This window comes from Dermacentor variabilis, unplaced genomic scaffold (genome assembly GCF_050947875.1).
Source record: "Dermacentor variabilis isolate Ectoservices unplaced genomic scaffold, ASM5094787v1 scaffold_22, whole genome shotgun sequence".
NCBI lineage: Eukaryota > Metazoa > Arthropoda > Arachnida > Ixodida > Ixodidae > Dermacentor > Dermacentor variabilis.
Window position 1 is genome coordinate 2,468,313 of NW_027460390.1, and position 25,184 is coordinate 2,493,496.

Consider the following 25,184-nt stretch of genomic DNA (forward strand, 5'->3'; position numbering starts at 1 on the left):
ACATACACCTATAGCGTACGTGTATATATACAAGGCAGCGCTTTGTATTGACGTAGTGAAAGGCCTAACCGACAATTTGACGCTTCCTGAATAGATCAGGCATATTCACAGCTAATACCCAAACCTGAAGCTTTACTTACCGGTATTCATTCGGTGTTGAAAATGTTCTTTTATATAGAAAAATGCAGCTAAGGTTTTTCTTTGGCAAATGACGTTGACATCGTGCTTGAAGAAATGATATATTTTGATATTCGCACGTCGGTTGTCACAATTATGCGGCAGTGGAGCGCAGGCTACGAGACATTCTCTGGCACTCGAAACTGTCCTCGAGAAGGACTACGCAGACATCGCTTTGGTTTTCGGCGGCACATTGCACGATTTCCCTCGCATCCGCGTGGTTCTCGCTCTTCATATGGGTAACGCCAGGGATAGTTGCTAAACTAACGCCTCAATGCCGTAAATTACAGTATAATAATAATATTTGGGATTTTTTGTGCCAAAACCACTTTCTGATTATGAGGCACGCCGTAGTGGAGGACTCCAGAAATTTTGACCACCTGGGGTTCTTTAACGTGCGCCTAAATCTAAGCACGCGGGCGTTTTCGCATTTCGCCCCCATCGAAATGCGGCCGCCGTGGCCGAGATTCGATCCTGCGACCTCGTGCTCAGCAGCCCAACACCATAGCCACTGAGCAACCACGGCGGGTAAAATACAGCCTCTAAGTAGAGAAGCTGCACATCGTGATGTCACGAGCACCCCGCAGGCTGCCGTCAGTTTCAGTATAAGCAAGCTAGTTTAAAGAAAAAACTGTATACACGGCAACTTTCTGTAAATATAAGCTGAATATTAGGCTAATTTCGTAATGTTACTTGGTGTACTCACTCTTCAAGGAGACACAAACCATGCCTTAGCGATGTGCTATGTGAACAGCAGAGTGTAGTAACAGCACGACAGGTGTTTGTCCACAGGTCTGCGAGATGGGACAACGGAGCGGCCGCTTACGAGTGTCCGCTCAGTGCCTGGTCGGCAGCTGTCCCAGCGTGTGCCGGTCGGTCAACCAGCTCTTCTCCAACCTTCGCTCCGTGCGTAGCATCTTGGGCCATCACCGGGTGGACCTCGACAAGTCCTGCACGACTAGCGCAGTCGATGCGTGCTTCAACCTTGCGCAGCTGACCCTATGGAACAACTTCCTGTGGGTCATCATCATCGAGCTACGCGAAGGACAGCTGGCCCTGGCTTGCCTGCGCGGACGCGTGGTTCCATTGGCCTTCAGCAAGCAGCGTAGGCGCTCGTACATTCTGGTTAACTGGTCGCTGATGGAGCACCACTCCATCGAGTTCGTGGAGTTGTGCGAGTCCCGCATGTCGCCAAAGAAGTTCCTGTCACGGGACGGCCTCGAGCTTAGCGAACACCTGAGTCACGCCAGGCTCTGCTACCACCTGCTAGACTACCCGACGAGGGACCTGATGGACGCGCTCCGCTGCACAGTGACCACGCTCGACGCGCTGGAGATCGTGGGCGTAAGCATTCTGCGCGAGCTGCCAGACAGGTGCGATGCAATGGGCACGCTCGTCTGCCACGAGAACTAGATCGACGTGCCCGAGGCTCAGGCGTTGATGCGCTGATGCGCGTGCTACGCGGCAGCGCCAGATCCACGTCCAGGAGCTGTTCCCGAGGGCCGACTCCTGCTACGTGCTGGCCGACCTCGTGTCCTGCGTCGCAGTCATTGAGGAGCTCGTCGTGAGCCCCTGTGCGACATGCACGTAGGGGACGCTGCAAGGTTTCGCGGCGTTCTTCGTAAAACTCGCCGGAAGGCGCGCGACACTCGAGAAACTCGAGAAGTGCAGCTTTGAAGCGAACGAGTTGGACCTCGGAGACTTCTCCATTGCCCTGAGCGAATTGCTCGGTGGCCTGGCGCATTTGGATGCTTTTGCAGGTCAGCGCGAGATACTCGTGATTTGAGAGGCGTATTAAAGGGTTTTCGTTTGCTACTTTGGCCACTTTTGATGCATGAGTGATGTCGCACAATAAACAATGGGAGATACATAGTGACCCAAGTTGCCTACTAGATTAAGCCTTTAAGTTATGTGCCGGCTGCGATCTTTGCAAGCAGACTACCCTTGCCACTGGGTATATGCCCGAATCAGATTTGCACGTAAAAAAATTACGCGCAATTAATTACTTGCAGTCAATTGACTTTAACCTCAATACAGCGCGTATTCCCACTACTGCCCACTCTCCGCCTTCCTGCTTTGGGAGCGCGAGGAGGCACCGTAGCATCAAGACACCATTCTCGGTTCATCCACCCAAACATTCGCTCGCACCTACAGCACACGGGGGGCGACCGGGGTGTTATGGCGCATAGACTTTATGCGGAACGTCGCGGCGACCCCGACTGCGAAAATTCGCCCAGCGTGTCGATCTGATTGTTATTGCAATAAAAGAACGTTTTACAGCTGCGCTTGACGACGACGCGTGCGGTCAAATGGTTTCGTTTGCACTCGACTGTGCGTCACCCGGGCTCTTTCGCGTTTCAGCAGTTTCGTTATAGCGTACTGCTGCACTGGTTTAGCTAGCTCGTGAAACTCGTACAAATTGCAAGTAGCAGAGAACGAGACCCATCGCGACGACCCTCAAAGTCCGAATTTATGATTCGCCGCCTGCTTTCCTTTTCTTTCTCGCCCTTTCAGCTCTGAATCAATATTTGGTCGGTTTCTGGCCACGCTTTTGCGTTTTGAAACAGAAACCGTATTGCCAGCTGTCGTGCGCCAGTACTTTTACTCACCGACTGCAATAAAGGGCGGTGTTGGTGTATGCAATGTGCCGACTCCCCGCTCAGTGGCGGGTGATTTGAATTGAGCAATAGGGGTTGGTAAAAGACGATTGAAGCTTTAGTGGCACAAAAGTAAGGAGAACACAAACACCGAAGGCACACAAAAGCAAAGTTGCCAATAGTGGCTAAGAAGGTTTGATTCTGGGAAATCATTATGCCTATTAAAAAAAAAGGAAGTTCGGACATTAAGCAAAATAAAAACAAAACCTTGGAGGCGCCACCCATCACCCGTTTCAAAGACACGATCGTAACATCTATCCATCCATCCACCTAGAAGTACAGTGACCCTTATTACAATGACCTCGGTTAAGCCGAATTGTTTTATATAAGGAGCATGGGAATGTTTGTTTCGTTTTCCATAGACTCAATGCAAAAAAAAAAATCCGCTTAAGAGGAGACGCCTCAGACGTCCTCTTCAGTTAAGAGGAACATTCGGAGTAACCGCCACCGCTACCAACCCTGAAGGCCAAGGTGCCTCGATGTGCAGCGCTCGGGGGCGCGCACGTAAAGGTGCCCCAGTACAGGCCTGCGGCGCACATCGCCCGTGGACAGACGAAAAAACAAGAGGAAACAAAAAGAGACGGTGACATTTCACTTTGTGAACACGGGTGATGCGCAAGCGTATGGCTGCTGTAGCACATACGAAGCTGCCGGACCTCGGTGTGCCTTGACTGTCCGCATCGCAGGTCGTATTCAGGACAGGGCTCGCGCGGCCGCTCCATAAGCAGCAGGCGCCGGAATAGAGCGCTTCCTTGTAAACGTTCGCTTACTAACTAAATTAACAAGCGTGGTGTCAGCGCGCACAGGCAAACATGAGCACATCACACTCGATGACCGCGGACACTAGCTGTCCAAACGCTCGCGTGAGGAATCGCAGCAGAGCAGCGAGCGAAGTGACCTTGCGCTGTCTATCACTTCAACGAAAACTGAGCGGCGAGAGCACAGCGCACGCAAAGCTACGAGCCATCGGCACACCTAGACGGTGACCTGAAAGCAGATCACGTTCAAGTTAAACTCGCGCGAGCGCGCGCGGCCCAAATACAACGCCCCCACCCCTCCCTCTCCTCCCCGGTGCCATGCGCGCGACGGAATACGGCGTCCCTCCCCCTTTCCTCTTTTGCGCACGCGCGATTGAGCCGCGATCGTCAGCTCACCGTCGCGCGCTTTCGCTCGCATACTTTCACTTTTATTTCACACTTTCACATTTTCACTAGCACGCTTTCACTCTGGCGTTCGTGTTGTCTTTCTCTTCTCGTCCGTGTTTAATTGTGCGCTGGAACGATGTTTCATAATGCTAATCATAACCAACTAGCCCAGCTGTCCATACTTAGCACTCGCACACAGCGTACGGCGCGCGAGGACGCTGTTATCACGAGAGGAATCCGGTACAGCCGTATCGCAAGCGAAACCTGTAGCGACTGCCAGAGGAGTGCGCCTGTGCCTACCTTCCTCCTCCGCGATGCTTCGCCTCGTTTCTCCTTCACCACTTCGCTCAACGTCACCTAGACTTTTCTCTAGCCCTTTGACGGTTTAACCGCACATGTACGGCGGCGGTTTTCTGTCCCGCAAGGTCTTGGCCGTAGGGGTACGGTTTCGACCCTCCCTTTGAAATTTCGCGCCATAAAGACGATGCACGCTCATTGGGAGGTGCTGCCACCTCATAGGACTTACAAGAAACGTTTGAAATTTGTGCTACCTTCTTGGGGAGATAAACACAACTGACTTCTAGCTTCAACGCGTGACGCAGACTGCGGCAACACCCCCTTTGCGGTTTCGGTTTCGTCGCGTAATCGCAACGGAGGCGCGCGAAACGTCATTTTTCTCTTTGTCGGCACTCTCTTGCAGATGTGGTGGAGGTTGATTTCCATCTTGATTGGCACTGCTCTTAGCTGGCTTATCATCGCCGCTCATTAGGTATTCTCGCTCTCTGCGCTTGTGCGGTGACTCGTGTTTCCAAGAAGTACCACACTCTGAAATACTATCGAACATTTTGCAGTTCTGAGTGATGCCGACACCAACATACTGTTGCAAATTTTCTTTTTACTATTTATTCCCGACTTTATACATCTTGTAGATTCAAGATCCGCAATAAAGTAATATGACCACCTGGGAAAGTTTTCTTCAAAATAATTCGACCCTCAAATGGCTAGGTTTCGTTGCTTTGCCGCGCGCCCAGCGCGCTCCTTCGCACTTAGCTCGGAGTCTGCACGGATGACTTGCGAGGCGGCATATGCCTGCCTTAATCCGCGGTGAACTTTTTCTATTAACACGAAGACAGAGAAGGATTTTTAAAGTAGTTAGGTGCGATAACATCGGAAACTGTGCCTCGGCTTTGTTATCGCAGAATATGTTACATGTTTAACACGCATGCTTTGGAATAACAGCGTGCACGGTGTCCTTCGTTTCTTCAAAACAGTTTCTGCAATGCATTCATTCGACATGTCCACAGTGTCTTGCATACCGACTTACTTCAGGCATGTCAAAATCAGGCTGTTTGTTTCGTTCTTTGCCACTGCCTCGTGTGTAGCGAGTGTATAACGGGAACGTACCAAGCTCGAACTTAACCTTCCGAACCTCTGCAGTAAGGTGGACGATAGTTTGACCAGCCCTATGAAGATGGAGTGGTCTACACAGACTCAGCCAGACACCCTCGCGGCGACCTCATGGCCGCGGTCGTTGCGGATCACAACGGAGGATTGATAGAACACACAACAATCACGGCTGGCCGAGTGGTGGAAGCGGAGGCAACCGCGATTGCCATGGCCATGCATGCGGAAGCGAATACCGTCATCAGCGACAGCAAGCAGGCCATGGGCAATTTCGTCCGCGGTAGAATTTCCAAACAGGCGTACCATGTCCTCACACGACGCCTCCTAAGCGGCTTGATATCCCTCGTGTGGACACCCGCTCACGCGGCTGTGCCCGGCAACACAAGAAGTCATATCACAAGAAGCCAACAAACACTGACACCATGGACAACATAGGGGAAATTTTTTGCGCTTAATAAAGGAGATAAATAAACGATAAATTAATGGAAACGAAAGTTGATGAAAAAGCAACTTGCCGCAGATGGAGAACGATCACACAAGCTTCGCATTTCGCGTGTGATGCTCTACCAATTGAGCTACCGCTGCGCCGGATCCCCATCCACTTTCTTGGGTATTTATGTTTCCTTGTAGAACCCTGTTCGTGTTAACCAGCGCCACCACTCACACACTTTGACGGCGGGTGTGGGACGTCCTTTCTGCCGCAGGCGTCACGAGAACGTAATCTTTTTAGGTGAAGACAACCGGTCAATAAACACCCGCATGCTACCTGAAGCCATCAATGTTGCCGGATTCGAGACGCTCGTTACGTAATAAACGAGAAGAAAGGGGGTTAATGGAGGGCCCCATTTCTGTTAGTCATATCACAAGAAGTCAACAAACACTGACTCCAAGGACAACATAGGGGAAATTATTTGCGCTTAATAAAGGAGATAAAGAAACGATAAATTAATGGAAATGAAAGTGGATGAAAAAGCAACTTGCCGCAGGTGGGGAACGATCATACAAGCTTCGCATTTCGCGCGCGATGCTCTACCAATTGAGCTACTGGGAAACTGGGAAATCCGAAGGTTGTGGGATCGTTCCCCGCCTGCGGCAAGAGATTGATTTCTCTGGGCAGTCGCTGGACCATTGAAACAAAAGTGTTTGAACGTGAGAGAGGAAGCTGAATTGTGCCGACTGTACATGAAGCGTAACCTTGACTTAGAGCCCGCACGGCTAGCTTCGAACGTCAACCGCAGTTGTACCTGAGTGTCTATGACGTTGCGCCGCTCAGCTCGAGGTCGCGGGTTTGATCCCGGCCATGGTGGTCATATTCCAATGGGGGCGGAATGGTGAAACGCTCGTCTACAGTGCAGGAACCCCAGGTGGGCATGCATCATCTAGAGTTGCCTGCTACGCCATGCCTTCCAATAATATAATCAATTTTGCGAGTAAAACCGCAGAATTTTCTTTTAATGTGACTCGCATTCTTCGCTGTCTTGGGACATTTTGAGCCTGCCTGCCTATCTATCTATCTATCTATCTATCTATCTATCTATCTATCTATCTATCTATCTATCTATCTATCTATCTATCTATCTATCTATCTATCTTACTCCGACACAGCTGAGTGAGTGAGTGAGTGAGTGAGTGAGTGAGTGAGTGAGTGAGTGAGTGAGTGAGTGAGTGAGTGAGTGAGTGAGTGAAGAAACTTTATTGCAGGTCCGGCGAGGACGCGAACTCGTCGCGCACCATAGTTGTCTACCAGCTTGGGACACCAGGAATTTGCTCGTAGTCGGGAGGCTGTCGTGGCCATTTTATCGTCTTCATTCCAGCTTCGTCATCTGACTCTAATCATGCTTCCCTCGTTACGACGTCTTCGCAGACAAAGTGCTCAAGCTTGCCTAATAGCTTCGACAACAACGCTCTTTTGGTCGTGATGCCGCCAGGATGGTTGCTTCTTCACCTTTTCAGCTTTGTCATCCGACTGTCTGTCGTCATGCCATCGGCGCGACGCTGTTGTAACACTGTCTTCATATCTTCGTTGTGATATCGTCATCGAGATGCCGCCGTGGCCGTTCCGTCATCATTTCTCCAGCTTCGCCATCCGACTTTCTTCATGCCTTCGTCTTCACGCTATCGCGCTAACGCCATCGTTGCCATACAGTCGTCGTCATGGAATCGTCCCGCCATCGTCGTCATGCGGTCATAGTCATCCCATTGTGTGCACACTGTCGTCGTGCCAGGGTCTCAATTGAGTGGTCGTCACTCATTCGTTTCTATACCGTCGTCGTGATGTCGTCGTGGTCGTTCAGTCCTAGTTATTCTAACTTCGTATTGCTACTGTGGTTGTGCTGTCTTCCTTAGACCCTCGCAATTGCAGTCGTACTGATTTCATCACGCTATCGTCTTACCATCGTAATCACTTCAGATATGTTATCCCAGTATCGTCGTGCCGTAGTCGTTATACCGCCTTCTTCATCATATTGTCCTCATACTGTTACGTTTCGCCTACGACGCGCGGTATAGCCGGCGCGGATGCAGCGGACGCCGGGGCTTCGTTCAAAGCGGCGGACATTTTGGCCCGTTCGGCGGCGCCGCTACGCCTCCCCGCCAAGCGCGTCCAGGCATGTTCCAATGCCACGTGTCTTCGTGTGTGCGTGTGTGTGTGTGTGTGTGCATGTTGGTGCCCACGCTTGTTAAAGCGCGGCAGCCGGGGAGAGGAGCTCCCCCAACTGTGAAGCGAGGAGGTCTGAGCGGCGCCGGCCCGGCGGATGCGTCACTACACTCGTCCCAACGTGTCTCAGCCTGTCCGTGCCGCGCATCACGTGTGCCTCTGACGAGGCGTTCCTTCTTGCCCTCAACTGCGAGAGTATAAAAGCAGCTGCCCCCGGACGCCGAGAGAGGCTCCGATTTCTTCTGTTGAGTTACGTGCTCTCCCGTCTCTCCACTTCGGTCGACCTGACCGCCCGCTCTTTTGCGATGCTAGAATAAACAAGTTGTTCTGTTAGCAGTCGACTCATGCTTTGCCGGGACCTTCGGATGCTTCCAGTTGTGCCCCAGGCCGCCAGGCCAACGCTACCCTTGGGGCTTGCAACCCATGTGCAACAACGGGTGTCAGCGCTGAGACCCCAACAACTGTCTGCCAGCGGTGAGATTGCGACAACGGAGGCCAGCAGCGAAGATATGCAGTTGACTGTATGCTGAGCAGCACAACGACCATCCGGGAGCAGATCAACGAGCCCTGTGTGATGACTGGTTTCCTGCAGCGGAACGACTGCGCTGAATTCTTGGCTGCGAGGTTTGGTGAGTGGGGGACTTTCTTCTTCTGAGTTTTGCCAGGCTTTTGTTAGTGTCAGAAACAGAGCTGGTAATTGTGGTTGTCGTTGCTGCCGGGTTAGTTTGCGGCAAGACAATGGTAGGCAGTAGAGAAAGCAGCATTCAGAGCAGCCATGGATTGGAAGTCTTTGCGCAAACCGAAATTGCTGGAGCTTGCAAGAGAGTTGGGTCTGGATGTCTCGGACAAACTCAGAAAACTAGAACTGCTAAGGGCTATTCTTGAGTTAGAAGCTGAGGATGACGAGCTGTCGGAATGCCTTGAGACCATTGAGGAGAGGGAGACGGCAAAAAGACAGGAGCGCGAACTTAAAGACCAAAAAGAGAAACAGAAGCGCGAACGAAAAGAACAGAAAGAGCAAGATGAGCGCGAACGAAAAGAACAAAAAGAGAAAGAAAAAGAAGAGCGCGACCACGCTTTGGAAATGAAGCGTCTCGAGGTAGAGATGGAACGCGCTCGTAATGGAAGTCAGGCACACGGTGCAGGAGAACGAGTATTGTTCAAAATGACTGACCTGATGCGGCCGTTTAAGTTTGGAGAGGACATTGGTTTGTTCCTGGTTAACTTTGAGCGAACGTGCGAGAAACAGGGGTTCTCTCGGGAAACGTGGCCACAGCGCTTGCTCACTTTGTTACCCGGCGAGGCGGCCGACGTAGTCGCTCGCTTGAAGAGAGAGGAGGCAGAGGATTTTGACAAAGTGAAATCGAGTCTGCTAAAAAAGTACAGGCTGTCAGCGGAGGCGTTCCGTCGGAAGTTTCGGGAAAATGAGAAAGGCAAAAGTGAGTCATATACAGAGTTTGCCTACAGGCTTATGTCAAACACGCAGGAGTGGCTCAAAGAAGAGAAAGCGTTTGGTGACCACGAGAAAGTTCTGCAGTGTTTCGGGCTGGAACAGTTTTATAGTCGGTTACCTGAGAACGTGCGGTACTGGGTCTTGGATAGGCCAGACGTTTGTACGGTGGCTAAAGCCGCCGAGCTAGCCGAGGAGTTTGTGACGCGTCGGGCTCGCGGAGCTAAGGACGGTCAAAAGGGTGAATTTGGCTCCAAGTTTGAGAGGCCGAAGTTCACGCCCATGAGAGCAAAGGGGGACACACGTAGTGCGGATGCGAGTGAAAGCAGTCCGACCGAACGTAAGGAGACGGCGGCAGCCGAAGCCGAACGCAGAAAGCGGTTCGAGACGAGGCAAGTGCGCGTGTGTTATACGTGTCAGAAGCCGGGTCACTTTTCGGCGCAGTGTCCAGAAACAAAAACAAAAGTCGTGTTTTTGTCATTATGCAGCACTGACGAGAACATGAAGCTTCTCGAGCCTTACATGCGAGACCTCCTCGTGAACCGGAAAGAGTGCCGAGTGCTTCGCGATTCCGCAGCTACGATGGATGTAGTTCACCCCTCCTACGCAGAACCCGATATGTTCACGGGCGAGTGCGCATGGATCAAGGAAGCCGTGGAAGCTCACAGCGTGTGTCTGCCCGTAGCAAAAGTGCTTATTGAAGGACCTTTCGGAGCGCTTGAGACGGAGGCCGCAGTGTCATCTATGCTGCCCCCCCAGTACCCGTACCTATTTTCGAACAGGTCCGATCACCTCCTGCGCGAGAAGGGGCTTTTGTTTGGTGAGGCTAGCGTTCAGGCCTTAACCAGATCGAAGGTTCGGGAGCTCGCTGCAAAGGCGGTAGTTGCGGGGCCGACGTTGTCGAACAATGAGAAAGGGTCAGAGGCGCAGCAAGCTGATATTGAGAGCACGCCCGAACTCAATAAAATTGAGCCTGTAGCGTTGAAGGCACCAGATACTGGAGGGGAAATGCCCGACACGGGAAAATTAGAAGAGCTATCTGCAGATTTGCTCATCGCGCCTACGTCAGACGGACTTAATAGGTTGTTAAAAGTCAGCCGGTCGGCTTTGATAGCCGAGCAAAAAAAGGATGGCAGCCTAGAAAACATACGCTGCATTGTCAAGGAAGGTATCGCCAAGAAAAATGCTCGCTTTGTGGAAAGAGGTGGGGTCCTGTACCGGAAGTATCTAGACCGCAGGGGAGTGGAGTTCGATCAGCTGATCGTTCCTCAGTGCTACCGTCAGGATCTGTTGCGCTTGTCGCACGGGGGTTCGTGGTCCGGACACCTAGGAGTTAAGAAAACTAAGGACCGTCTCTTGCAAGAGTACTATTGGCCAGGGTGTTTTCGGGACGCAGACCACTTCGTGAGGACATGTGACACCTGTCAGCGGGTGGGCAAACCAGGGGACAAATCGAGGGGGCCGTGGAAATTGGTACCTATCATTACGGAGCCTTTTAGACGGCTCGTTATTGATACAGTGGGACCTCTCCCGGTAACAGCCACGGGGTACAGACACATTTTGACTGTGATCTGCCCAGCGACAAAGTTCCCTGAAGCAGTGCCGCTTAAAGAACTCAGCTCAGTTGAGATAGTCAATGCACTACTGCCTATATTTGCGCGAGTTGGTTTTCCTGAGGAAATCCAATCAGATCAGGGCACAGTGTTTACTAGCGCTTTGACGACAACTTTTCTCGAAAGGTGTGGGGTAAAGCTGTTACACAGCTCAGTGTACCACCCACAGTCGAATTCCGTTGAGAAGCTCCACTCCGTCATGAAGCGCGCGTTGAGAGCTTTGTGGTTTCAACAACAAACTGACTGGGAGCTGTGTCTGCCTGGAGTGATGTTTGCATTAAAGACCGTGCCGCATGCAGCTACGGGGTTTTCGCCGGTTGAGTTAGTGTACGGTCGCTCGCTGCGATCTCCGCTTCGCATGCTTCGAGACGGATCACTGCCCTCTCCAATGGCTGCAGACCATCTCTTCCACAAATGGCCGCCTCCTGCGCTGGAGCCTCGCTTTGCAACAATATTCCTTTGAGGTGCGTTACAAAAAGAGGAGTCTCAACGGTAACGCCGATGGCTTAAGTCGAAGCCCCTAACGTAGGAATCAGCCTCAAAGTTGATTGTTACTGATGTTTTTCTTCTTGAGGCAGGATTTTTAACATATTGCTTTTGTTTAGTGTTTCAAAGTGATGACGTGCTTTCTAGTGCAATTTTCCAATTTGTGGACGCGTTCTGAGTGCTGCTAGACTACTGTAAGGAACTAGGCAGTGGTATAAAAGGGGAAAGAGCCTGGCAGGGCTTAGTGAGGGTTGTGCCGTGCTTGCTGACTGAGCGGTTGAGTTTCGGCGTAGTTCTAACGCTTGCCGGGAACGAGAACAAAAATGTCAACTCTCCCGAAGTCAATTTGCCGTGTTCTGTGTGAATCTGAACGAGAGAACGAGGCCTTCTCTGTGCGCTGCGCTCAAGAAACGCCGAAGGACGCCCGACTTCGGTAATGAGCATCATCGAGCGACATCCCTCCGGACAGCGGATGCAGTCCCCTGACCATCGGGATCTCCTTCCCCCGGCGGGGCGGTCTGTTACGTTTCGCCTACGACGCGCGGTATAGCCGGCGCGGACGCAGCGGACGCCGGGGCTTCGTTCAAAGCGGCGGACATTTTGGCCCGTTCGGCGCCGCCGCTACGCCTCCCCGCCAAGCGCGTCCAGGCATGTTCCAATGCCACGTGTCTTCGTGTGTGCGTGTGTGTGTGTGTGTGCATGTTGGTGCCCACGCTTGTCAAAGCGCGGCAGCCGGGGAGAGGAGCTCCCCCAACTGTGAAGCGAGGAGGTCTTAGCGGCGCCGGCCCGGCGGATGCGTCACTACACTCGTCCCAACGTGTCTCAGCCTGTCCGTGCCGCGCATCACGTGTGCCTCTGACGAGGCGTTCCTTCTTGCCTCAACTGCGAGAGTATAAAAGCAGCTGCCCCCGGACGCCGAGAGAGGCTCCGATTTCTTCTGTTGAGTTACGTGCTCTCCCGTCTCTCCACTTCGGTCGACCTGACCGCCCGCTCTTTTGCGAAGCTAGAATAAACAAGTTGTTCTGTTAGCAGTCGCCTCATGCTTTGCCGGGACCATCGGATGCTTCCAGTTGTGCCCCAGGCCGCCAGGCCAACGCTACCCTTGGGGCTTGCAACCCATGTGCAACAACAGGTGTCAGCGCTGAGATTCCAACAATACCATTGTCATGCCATCGTCATCATTGAGTCACCGTCATACAGCTGTCTGCATACATTTGGTGCCATACCGTCGTCGTGCCGTCGCGGTCGTTCTATAGTCATCCTCTTAACTTCGTCATCCACCTGTCGTCATGCTGGCGCCGGCATGCCATCATCGTCGCAAAGTCGTCGTCATCCGGTTGTCATCACATTGTCGTCTTGAAAATGCCAAGCGAGTCATTTTATTGTAATTATGCAGCCTTCCTTTAATCGTGATCATGCCGCCGTTCCCATGCCATTGTCGTCATTGTGTCGCCTTCAGACGGTCGCTGTCGGGCATCCGTTGTCCCACCGTCGTCGTAAAGTCGTCATGCGGTGGTGCTCGTGCCATCGCCGTCATTCCAGCTTCTTTATCCGGTTGCCTTCATCCGGTTGTAGTTATAGTATTGTCATCATTTCACCATTGTCATCTCATTGTCTTCATGTTCTCGACGTCATACTGCCTTTGTTGTTCCATCGACTTTTATTCTTATTCCTTCCATCGCCGTCACAGCACCGATGTCATGGAGTAATTGTCGTGCCATCATTCTCGTTAGCAACTCTGCCAATCAAGTGGCATAGAAAAATTGGCCTATAGTGGATGCAGGCCGCGTCGCTTAAAGCAGAAGTAATTCAAATATTTCATGATAACTACAAATTAGAAATAAACGATATTCAACAGTATGAATTGTCACAACATCACTTGAATGATAATTGCATTACCGTCGACAACCATCTTCAGATAGGTTCCACTATAATTTTTTTCAAACGTATTCAAACTCTACGGCTTCGGTACTAACGGTAGAGTTATTACACTTGCGTTCTGTCGGTCATAGTGTCCAAGCTTCCTGATTCCCGTTTTTGTCACCTGCATCTTACTCACCGTTCTCAACTCTTTTGGGAGGGTTCGAAAATTCAGATTCCCTCTCTTGTGAGCGATGCTGCAACATCCTAAACAGAACCGGTTCAGAGCACGCGGGAACCTTTAGCAACCACTGCTGATACTTTTCCGGCACTAGACGTTATTCGAGTGAGTAATGTCAGCCTTGGCTGTGTGCAAAGAAAGGGCACGCACTTGAATTTATTACTGCCGTCGATGGGATACATGACTGCTGTTAATGTTCGTCTCGTTCACCGAGGCTCAACAACAGAGAGGTAGCTGTTGTGAACGGTGACGCCACGCACTATTCGTGAGACACACCGATCCTGATGTGTTTCAAATGAGGACGCATCATCTTGCATGAGGTCACTGTCTTCCTAATTGGTAGAATACTTTGATACAGTTTAACTTCTATTGAAAGTTTTAAATTTCCGCTAAAATGTTAATCAGTATAGAAAAAGCGACCGAAAAACCTAAATCAAAATGAGCGCTTGAATGGGCCAAGGTCGAACAGGTTATTCTACTATAGCTGCCTCTTGCGGTTGTTTGAAAACAAGTGGAAGTGATAGGACTGAAGCCCAGTGAGATGTCTACGAGTTCTTCAGGGTCATTTTGCATTTTCTTTAGCTTGTTTGTAGGATCAGCAACTGCTTTTTTCATTGTCCCCCTTTGAGGGCCCAGGGGTTGAAGCTCAGACCAGCACAACGAGTAGCATATCTTGCGCTCCCCTACTTTTGCAAAATGGCACACCCCGCATGTGCTTAGTTCTGGTATTTCCCCCCACATTGCCTCTTAAGACAGTGGGGATGCTTTCCGACGCAGCTTCATTAGTTTTCGCTTTACAAGGGAAATATGTTTCAAGCTAGGAAATTAGCTCGGAGCTTCCTTCGCAAGTGAAAGATAGGATGTAGTAATTGTGGCTGCGGAGTATGCGATTTCTTGAGCGAACATCAAAATAGGGTAAATTGCACATACGCTACTAGTGCATATGTGCTACTAGTGCTGGCATGTCTATGTTGGCAAGTTCTCTTATGCTGCAAGACTGACCATAGCATTAGATATTTTAACCACACATTTAGATGAAGTAGGATTTTGAGTAGAGTATTGGATTAAAAAAGATACAGTAGAACCAATATCACCATGACTGTCGACAGTAATTGAATTAGCATTCAGGCAATGTAGCGACGAACCGGATTTCTCAGGTAAGGTTTACTTGAAATCGTTTGCGGTCATTCTGACACTTGCATAGCTTCAGTTACATGTGGCGCCCACTCTAGGTTGTATGGACTCACTTTGCTTTTGGCACTCGCTTGCGAAGGTCGCGTATGAGCATGCTAGGACGTAGGGACGACGATGGAGCGTCAAATGTGGTGTGCCGACTACAGCATAACCGACAATGACATGACGATTCCGAAATGATAATGATATTATAAGGACGATTGCTTGAAAACAAAGGTACAACTACGACGGCAAGACGACAAAAGGAAGACCAAGCTACACTGACGATAATGACATGACCACGACGGCACGGCGACGACAATATGACAACAGATGCATATAACAGCGACTGTCTGAAGACGACGCAGTGACAAAGATGGCATGACAACAGCGACATATCAGGATTGAATGACGACACCATGGTTATCATAGAATGACAAACAAGGAACCTAATCGGACCGACACAGCCGGTATGACTACAACGCCAAAACGACAACGGGATGACGTTTTGAAGTGACAAGGATGGTGCCATGGCGACATGGGAGGCAAGGATGGTGCCAAGGCATGCCATGGCGACATTGCCATGCCAACGGCTTTGTGACGACGGCGGCATGACGACGAATGTATAACAACGAATGCTATACCGCGACTGTATGATGACGACGCTGTGTTGTTGTAATGCAAATAATGGCATGAGGACAATGGTATAAGTTCGAATGCGCGATGACGACTACGTCACGAAGACTGTATGACCATGACTATATGAAGGCGATGGAGGGACGATGAGAGCATGGCAAAACTAGAATGACGACTATCACATGACCACGAGAGCCCCGCGGCAGTATGACAACGAATGCAACACAACTGTAGATGGCGCGATAATGACGGCATGACGAGAGTCGGATTACAATCCTGCAATGATGACAATACAAGAATCATAACGACATCCCTACCAGGAGCACATTCCTAGTAGCCGGCGGTATTAGACAATTCGCGTAACTGGGTAAGTGTACAGGGCGTGACGACGACTGCGTGACGAGAGTCGGAAGGCGAAGCTTTAATGGCGATGCTGAAATGACCACGAGGGCCTCACGACGATGTTATGACAAAAAATGTATGACGTCTGTGTAAGGATGATGGCGTGACGACGACGGCATGACAAACCTGGAACGACGACAACGCAACGACCACAACGGCACCAAGGCCGCGAGCACGTACCTAGTGGCACAAGTTTTCAGATTACTCGGGCCACTGTATCGGCGTAAAAGGCAAGACGATGACTGCAGGACGAGAGTTACATGATGAAGCTTTAATGGCGACGATGGAGTGACCGAAGCGGCATCACGGCTACGCTACGAGCACATACTTAGATTGGACGGCACCATCTTCAGGCAGTCGCTGTCATGGATCCGTTGATATACTGTCGTCGACATGCTGTCGCAGTCGCGTAACTTCGGCTAGTGGATCGGCCTAAGAGGCTAGACAGATATATAGACATATAAGCTCAAAACGCGCGAAGAAGACAAAGAATGCTAACCGCATTAAAATACAGTTTTCCTGAAATGCGAGATCGCGTTACTTGCTTTGAGAATGAACAGCAATTTCACCATGTCACAAGTGAGTGAATGTTTAATTTGAGGGTATTCAGTGAAACAACGAGCATTTTCTTTCTTTTTGAATGTCGGCGAGTGTTCAGTCATCGTACACGTTGACTACGAGATACTTGAATGTATATCTAATGACTGGAAGCGGAGTGTGCAGTGTGCACAACACTTTTCTCCTCCAAGACACGAAAAAAAGAGCTTCCCCTCTTTCATCCGCGAGCACTGCTCCTCCAAATGGCGCATGTAGTTCATCGAAACATCCGTGTTAAAAGCGAGGAACTCCCTGAGGTTCCACACCACACGTGTCATATCGAACTCTGCGGCCTGCGACGTGCAATGTGCACGAAGCACGAACCAAGTATGGCCCTTGGTGGACTTAATGGTCGAGAACATCTACCACCGTGATCAACTGGCTTGCGGTCTCCACTGCCTCAGAGACAACGTCCAACTGGGCGCGAACAAGCCTCGGCAGCGCGATGAGCATCCTAAGCAGCATGTCTCGCCCGCAAACGCCGTATACTGCGACACTTTTTTGGTCCTTGCAGTCGTGCACCAAGTTGAGGACATACTGGCTGAGCGTTCTGGCACTGATGGTGACGTGCGGAAGCTTCTTTCTGGATTTTTGCAGGAGATGTTTGGTGTTCTTCCATGTGGAGCTGTTGAACATCAAAGTGTTCGTCGAATTCTCTCGGCGTTCTGAACAGGGAGTCGAACCGCCAGGTTCCGCACTCTCCATCCACTGAAAGGATACGGAGCTTGAGGAAAGACTGAAGTACCTGTGCCACCGTCACGTCGTTCTCGTTCCAAACGCTGCCGATCTGGAGTAACTTCAGGTTTGGACGTGCCTTAAACACGTGCAGCAATCCGCCTGTGAATATACGAGTTACTGAGAGGCATGCCAGATGCTGCAGTGATTCGATGCACCCCCATGTGCTTCTATGGCGTACCCGATCCGAGTTGATATCCAGTCGTTCAAGCAAAGGACAGCTGGCGTATCGCTGGCGAAGAATGCCGTCCTCGATGTAGACTTCTCGCGAAGTCGAGTATACTCTCAGGCATTTTAAGCTCTGGAGAAGGCGTACGTCATGTGGCAGCGGCGTATCGTTCCCACGCAACGCCACGGCGGTAACTGACTCGCAGATTCGCAGAATGATTGGCATGCTGCGATGTGAGGGCCCTCGGCAAGGTATCACCAGCTCTTTCACCAGTTTGAAGTGCGTCGAGCAAGGAGCGATGTCTTCTACGCAGATTATTCCGGAGACATTAAGCTTGCGGATAAGGGTGGCTCTGTTTAGGCCCTCGTCCACCGGATGCTCTCTTTCCATGTCCCGCAGGTTGATACGCACCGCTGTCCAGAGGCAAGGGTCGAAGGCTAACCTCTTCCATCGCTCGTTCTCCTGGGCTATTGTCGCGAGCCAGAGTTGAGGGAGGTAAGCGAATATCTTGAGGACGAGTTCAACTGGGAGGTCGTCAAAGTGCAACATCTTCTTCTTCTGCTTCTTCTTCCTTCAAAATTCTGGCACGTACCCAGGAGGAGCAGATTGGCCATGGCACTCAATGGAAACATAACGTCAACTTCTTGCTTCGTGTTAACTTATTGATCTGTACTATCTATGTTTAATTAGTAGTGAATATAAATTATTTTTCTGTTCCCGTTTCTCCAATAGTCATGCTAGTTTTGCCGAAGATGCTATATTACGAAAACAACGCGATTCAGTGTTAATAATGAGGAAAATGTGCTTAACATGAGAGTCTCCCAGTCGCCATGACGTACTCATGCACAACCTGACACACTTCCATTCGGGCTCGACAAGGGGTACTTGCCCCAAAAGATAACATGTTAATCAGCGAGAAAGCAAGGCCCATACGCGATAGGGGCTGCTTTAAGTAGGTCTTCCTTTCGGAATTATATTTGCGGAAAAAGAGGAGGAAATGGTACAGTGATTCTAAATCCCCACATGATGCACAAAAGTTCGATGCTGCGAAGCCACACCTACTCATGAACAGATTTTGTTGAGGTATTCGACATCGTAATAGTGTAATGGAAACTTCGCATTGCCGAGAGGGACAAGACCGCACATTCAAGGGGAACGCTAAATGTTCGTAATCCGGAGCAGCAACGAGGGGGCTCATTTTTTTCTACCTAGGACTTGTTGTCGCCACGGGAACCTTGTTACCGTTAGCAGAGTAAGATTTGGTATAAAGAAACTCACTGCCTACAAGCGCTGTCTTTGCCAAGCTGTCTGTAATCTCAATGAGTGCTAGTCCACGCTGTCCAGTTATCCACAAAACGGGATTGTGTAGCGATCGGTGCAATGGTGAATTATTTGTGCCTACCATCGACTTAAGAACTGACAAGCAGTCTCCGAGCAATATTGTGCGACACACTTTTCGGAATTTTGTATACGACCAAGCATATGGCCATGAATTTGGCCACATAAAATTGGAGTGTAATCGGGAAGACGGATAGCAAAGCTTCATGACAGTGTTGGAGAGCAAATGCCTATCGCTGATTTCTCACCTTTTTATTAGGCGTCCGTGGACACTGCATTATCTAAGGGAAAATCTTCCAAATACTAATTCCAAAGTTCGACTAGCGTTAGCTTGTCTATGAAATTAGCATTCCTTGGAAAGCGCAACATGGCCGCGCTAATTTAGCGTTCCTCTTCTTCTTTTTCTTTGACCCCTAGCGCTTTCGTTTTATCAAATATTTTTACGAGAGCGATAGCTTGGTGTTCTTATTCCTGTATGAGGAAATAAACTATGAATTGTCACTGGTGTGCCAGAGAATGTCTACTTTCACTACTTCCGGAGTTTCCCGGGGGAGGGGGCTCAGCTCACTCCGGGCGATGCGGAAGCCACCCCCCTCCTCCCCCCCGCGCTCGCACACACATACTCACACACCTAAAGGGCCATAGCGAGAGCTTTGTCACCCACATCATTTCAGGCTTCTTTTGCCTTTCCTCGACCTTTTTACTTGAAATTTTACTGGGGCTAATAGCTCACTGCATAATTGTTGGCGCGGACGTGCAAGGCTTCTAATTCATACTTTCGCTTTATTTCTGCAAATCCGGACAATAGGAGGACTCGCGCATTCGAAGATCTAACGTCGGCTGCCTCATCCGTATATTCTCACTTCAACATGGTTTTAAGTTTCCACACAATATATACATACACAATATATATGAATATACACACAGGAGAAAGCTTATTATATATTTGAAAGAAATCAACATCATCATCAGCCTGTTTTATGTCCACTGCAGGACGAAGGCCTCACCCTGAGATCTTTAATTACCCCTGTCATGCGCCAACCGATTGCAACTATAGCGCCCGCGAATTTGCTAATTTCATCGCTCCACCTAGTCTTTTGTCGTCCTCGATTGCGTTTTTTTCCCTTGATGCCCCTTCTTAATGTAACGCTCTGTAACGGTTATCTAACCGGCGCATTACATGACCTGCCTAGCTCCATGTTTAAGCGTTGCATTTTGCAATCACTCAGTTCAGCCCTTGGGCGCGGCCGGGCAGCCACCATTGAGGGTATGAGCCATTGTTCGTTGCTGCGCGTCTCATATGTGGGTCTATTCTCTTTTGTGTTTGCTATGTTTGTTATTAAGTTGCTTCTATTTTTATGCGTTGCATATTGCAATCACTCAGTTCAGCCCTTGGGCGCGGCCGGGCAGCCACCATTGACCTTTAGCGCAACCACGTGACGTGACGTCACGATAGCCGGAGGAAAAGCTGGGCCCCAACTCGCGCAATATGCAACGTCTTCTTGGCTTAACCAAGCTAAGCCTGGCCATTTTTTTCCCTCTTGATGTCAATTAGAATATCGTCTATACCCGTTTGCTCTCTGGTCCAAACCGCTCTCGTTCTGTCTCTTAACGTTATGCCTAGCAATCTTCGTTCCTTCGCTCTTTGCGCGGTCCTTAACTTGTTCTCAAGCTTCTTTGTCAGTCTCCAAGTCTCTGTCCCATATGTCAGCACCGGTAAAATGCACTGATTGTACACCTTCCTTTTCAATGATAGTGGTAAGCTTCCAGTCAGGAGCTGGCAATATCTGCCGTATGCCATCCAACTCATTTCTATTTCTGTGAATTTCATTCTAGTGATGATGGTTCCCTGTGACTAATTGACCTAAGTAAACGTACTCCTTCACATACTCTAGAGGTCGACTGGCGATCCTGAACTCTTGTTCCTTTGCCCGGCTATTTAATATTATCTTTGTCTTCTGCATATTAATCTTCAACCCCACTCTTACACTCTCTCTGTTAAGGTCCTCAATCATTTGTTGTAATTCGTCTGCATTGTTGCTGAATAGAACATTGTCATCTGCAAACCGCAGGTTGCTGAGATATTTGCCGTCGATCTTAACTCCTAAGCCTTCCCAGTTTATTAGCTTGAATACTTCTCCTAAGCACGCAGTGAACAGCATTGTAGAGATTGTGTCTCCCTGTCTGACTCTTTTCTTTATAGGTATCGTCCTGCTTTTCTTGTGTAGAATTAAGGTAGCTGTAGAACCTCTGTAGATATTTTCCAATGTATTTACGTAAGCGTTCTATACTCCTTGATTATGTAATGCCTCTATGACTGCTGGTACCTCTGCTGAATCAAATGCCTTTCGTAATCTATGAAAGCCATATAGAGAGGCTTATTGTACTCTGCGGATTTCTCGATAACCTGATTGATGACAAGGACGTGATGAATAGTAGAGTATCCCTTCCTGAAGCCAGCCTTTTCCTTTAGTTGACTAAAGTCCACTGTTGCCTTTATTCTATTGGATATTATTTTGCTAAATATTGTATATAATACTGATCGTAAGCTAATGGGCCTATAATTTTTCAATTATTTCACGTCTCCCTTTTTGAGGATTAGTATAATGTTCGCATTCTTCCAGTTTTCTGGGAGCCTTGCAGTCGATAGACACTTCGTATAGAAAGCCGCCAGTTTTTCAAGCATTATGTCTCCTCGATCTTTGATTAAATCGACTGTTATTCCATATTCTCCTGCTGGTCTTCCTCGTTTCACCTCATCGCTAGTTATGGGAGGAGTTCCAGTATCGTGTTCATTACTGTTTCTAACTGAGGTATCTTGACTCCTCTGGGGACTGTACAGGTCACTATAGAATTCTTCCGCTGCTTTTACTATATCTTCGAGATTGCTAATGATATTACCATGCTCATCTTTCATTGCATACATCTTAGTTTGCCCTATGCCAAGTTTCTTTCTCACGGATTTGAGGTTGCGTACATTTTTTACGGCTTCTTCAGTCTTTCTGACGTTATAGTTTCGAATATCCCTTATTTTCGCCTTCTTACTCAGTTTTGACAGTTCCGTGAATTCTATCTCTTCAGTTGGACACTTTCATTTTTTCTCGTTTCTTTATGAGGTACTTTGTTACTTGGGAGAGCTTGCCTACTGGTCGCCTTGGTGTCTTGCCTCCCACTTCAATTGCACCCTCTGAAGACAACCTAGTTACGGTTTCATTTATTAGCTCTATGTCATCATCATCTCTCTGTTCTAAGGCTTGACATATGTTTGCACGTACCTATCTGACTTTGTCTGATTTTAGCCTTACTGCTTCTAGGTTGACCTGTTTCTTCTTGACCAATTCAGCTCTTTCTCTCTTCAAATTGAAGTAAATCGTTGCCTTCACTAACTTATGATCACTGCATTTTACCCCACCTACCACTTCTACATCCTGCACTATGCTGGGATCAGCAGAAAGTATGAAGTCAAATTCATTTCTTGTTTCACCATTAGAGTTTTTCCAGGTCCACTTTCTGTTGCTACGCTTCCTGAAAAAGGTGTTCATTATTCGAAGCTTATTCGTTTCTAAGAATTCTACCAGCATCTCTCCTCTACCGTTCCTAGAATCGACGCCGTAGTTGCCAATTCCTTGTTCACCAGCATGCTTTTATCCATTTTTGCATTGAAGTCGCAAATTACTACAGTATATTGAGTTAGCCAATTAAATAAATATAAGTAAATACAGGTAACCAATTAAAAAAAAATATTTCTAAAGGTATGAATAGCCTATGCTTAGAGAATGAACATGTTGCTATATGTTCACCACGCTTCAAATTGCTTTGAGTGATTTTTTTGCCCATGAAATAAAACCTATAGACTTCAGTGACCCCTCCGGCAGAGTCTTTTATTAATGGCGCGTGAAATGCACGTGAATGTTGTGCGTCTCAGTATTGCTTCTTTTTCCGGTAAGCAATACTAACGACTCATGAAAAAAACATTTCTAATAATTTACAACATTTATTAGGGGCGGAAACATCGTCAGTTGCATGCGATGCAACCTGAAATGCGAGATCGCGTTACTTGCTTTGAGAATGAACAGCAATCCCACCATGTCACAAGTGGGTGACTATTTAATTTGAGGGTATTCAGTGAAACACCGAGCATTTTTTTTTCTTTTTGAATGTCGGCGAGTGTTCAGTCCTCGTACACGTTGACTACGAGATACTTGAATGTATATCTAATGACTGGAAGCGGAGTTTGCAGTGTGCACAACACTTTTCTCCTCCAAGACACGAAAAAAAAAGCTTCCCCTCTTTCATCCGCGAGCACTGCTCCTCCAAATAGCGCATGTAGTTCATCGAAACAACCGTGTTAAAAGCGAGGAACTCCCTGAGGTTCCACACCACACGTGTCATATCGTACTCTGCGGCCTGCGACGTGCAATGTGCACGAAGCACGAACCAAGTATGGCCCTTGGTAGCCTTGTCCAGAATATCTACCACCGTGATCAACTGGCTTGCGGTCTCCGCTGCCTCAGAGACAACGTCCAACTGGGCGCGAACAAGCCTCGGCAGCGCGATGAGCATCCTAAGCAGCATGTCTCGCCCGCAAACGCCGTATACTGCGACACTTTTTTGGTCCTTGCAGTCGTGCCCCAAGTTGAGGACATACTGGCTGAGCGTTCTGGCACTGATGGTGACGTGAGGAAGCTTCTTTCTGGATTTTTGCAGGAGATGTTTGGTGTTCTTCCATGCGGAGCTGTTGAACATCAAAGTGTTCGTCGAATTCTCTCGGCGTTCTGAACAGGGAGTCGAAAAGCCAGGTTCCGCACTCTCCATCCACTGAAAGGATACGGAGCTTGAGGAAAGACTGAAGTACCTGTGCCACCGTCACGTCGTTCTCGTTCCAAACGCTGCCGTTCTGGAGTAACTTCAGGTTTGGACGTGCCTTAGGCACGTACAGCAATCCCCCTGTGAATATACGAGTTACTGAGAGGCGTGCCAGATGCTGCAGTGATTCGATGCACCCCCATGTGCTTCTATGGCGTACCCGATCCGAGTTGATATCCAGTCGTTCAAGCAAAGGACAGCTGGCGTATCGCTGGCGAAGAATGCCGTCCTCGATGTAGACTTCTCGCGAAGTCGAGAATACTCTCAGGCATTTTAAGCTCTGGAGAAGGCGTACGTCATGTGGCAGCGGCGTATCATTCCCACGCAACGCCACGGCGGTAACTGACTCGCAGATTCGCAGAATGATTGGCATGCTGCGATGTGAGGGCCCTCGGCGAGGTATCACCAGCTCTTTCACCAGTTTGAAGTGCGTCGAGCAAGGAGCGATGTCTTCTACGCAGATAATTCCGGAGACATCAAGCTTGCGGATCAGGGTGGCTCTGTTTAGGCCCTCGTCCACCGGAAGCTCTCTTTCCATGTCCCGCAGGTTGATACGCACCGCTGTCCAGAGACAAGGGTCGAAGGCTAACCTCTTCCATCGCTCGTACACCTGGGCTATTGTCGCGAGCCAGAGTTGCGGGCGGTAAGCGAATATCTTGAGGACGAGTTCAACTGGGAGGTCGTCAAAGTGCAACATCTTCTTCTTCTTCCTTCAAAATTCTGGCACGTACCCAGGAGGAGGAGATTGGCCATGGCACTCAATGGAAACATAACGTCAACTTCTTGCTTCGTGTTAACTTATTGATCTGTACTATCTATGTTTAATTAGTAGTGAATATAAATTATTTTTCCGTTCCCGTTTCTCGAATAGTCATGCCAGTTTTGCCGAAGATGCTATATTACGAAAACAACGCGATTCAGTGTTAATAATGAGGAAAATGTGCTTAACATGAGAGTCTCCCAGTCGCAATGACGTACTCATGCACAACCTGACACACTTCCATTCGGGCTCGACCAGGGGTACTTGCCCCAAAAGATAACATGTTAATCAGCGAGAGAGCAAGGCCCATACGCGATAGGGGCTTCTTTAGGTAGGTCTTCCTTTCGGAATTATATTTGCGGAAAAAGAGGAGGAAATGGTACAGTGATTCTATATCCGCACATGATGCACAAAGGTTCGATGCTGCGAAGCCACACCTACTCATGAACCGATTTTGTTTAGGTATTCGACATCGTAATAGTGTAATGGAAACTTCGCATTGCCGAGAGGGACAAGACCGCACATTCCAGGGGAACGCTAAATGTTCGTAATCCGGTGCAGCAACGAGGGGGCTCATTTTTTTCTACCTAGGACTTGTTGTCGCCACGGGAACCTTGTTACCGTTAGCAGAGTAAGATTTGGTATAAAGAAACTCACTGCCTACAAGCGCTGTCTTTGCCAAGCTGTCTGTAATCTCAATGAGTGCTAGTCCACGCTGTCCAGTTATCCACAAAACGGGATTGTGTAGCGATCGGTGCAATGGTGAATTAGTTGTGCCTTGCATCGACTTAAGAACTGACAAGCAGTCTCCGAGCAATA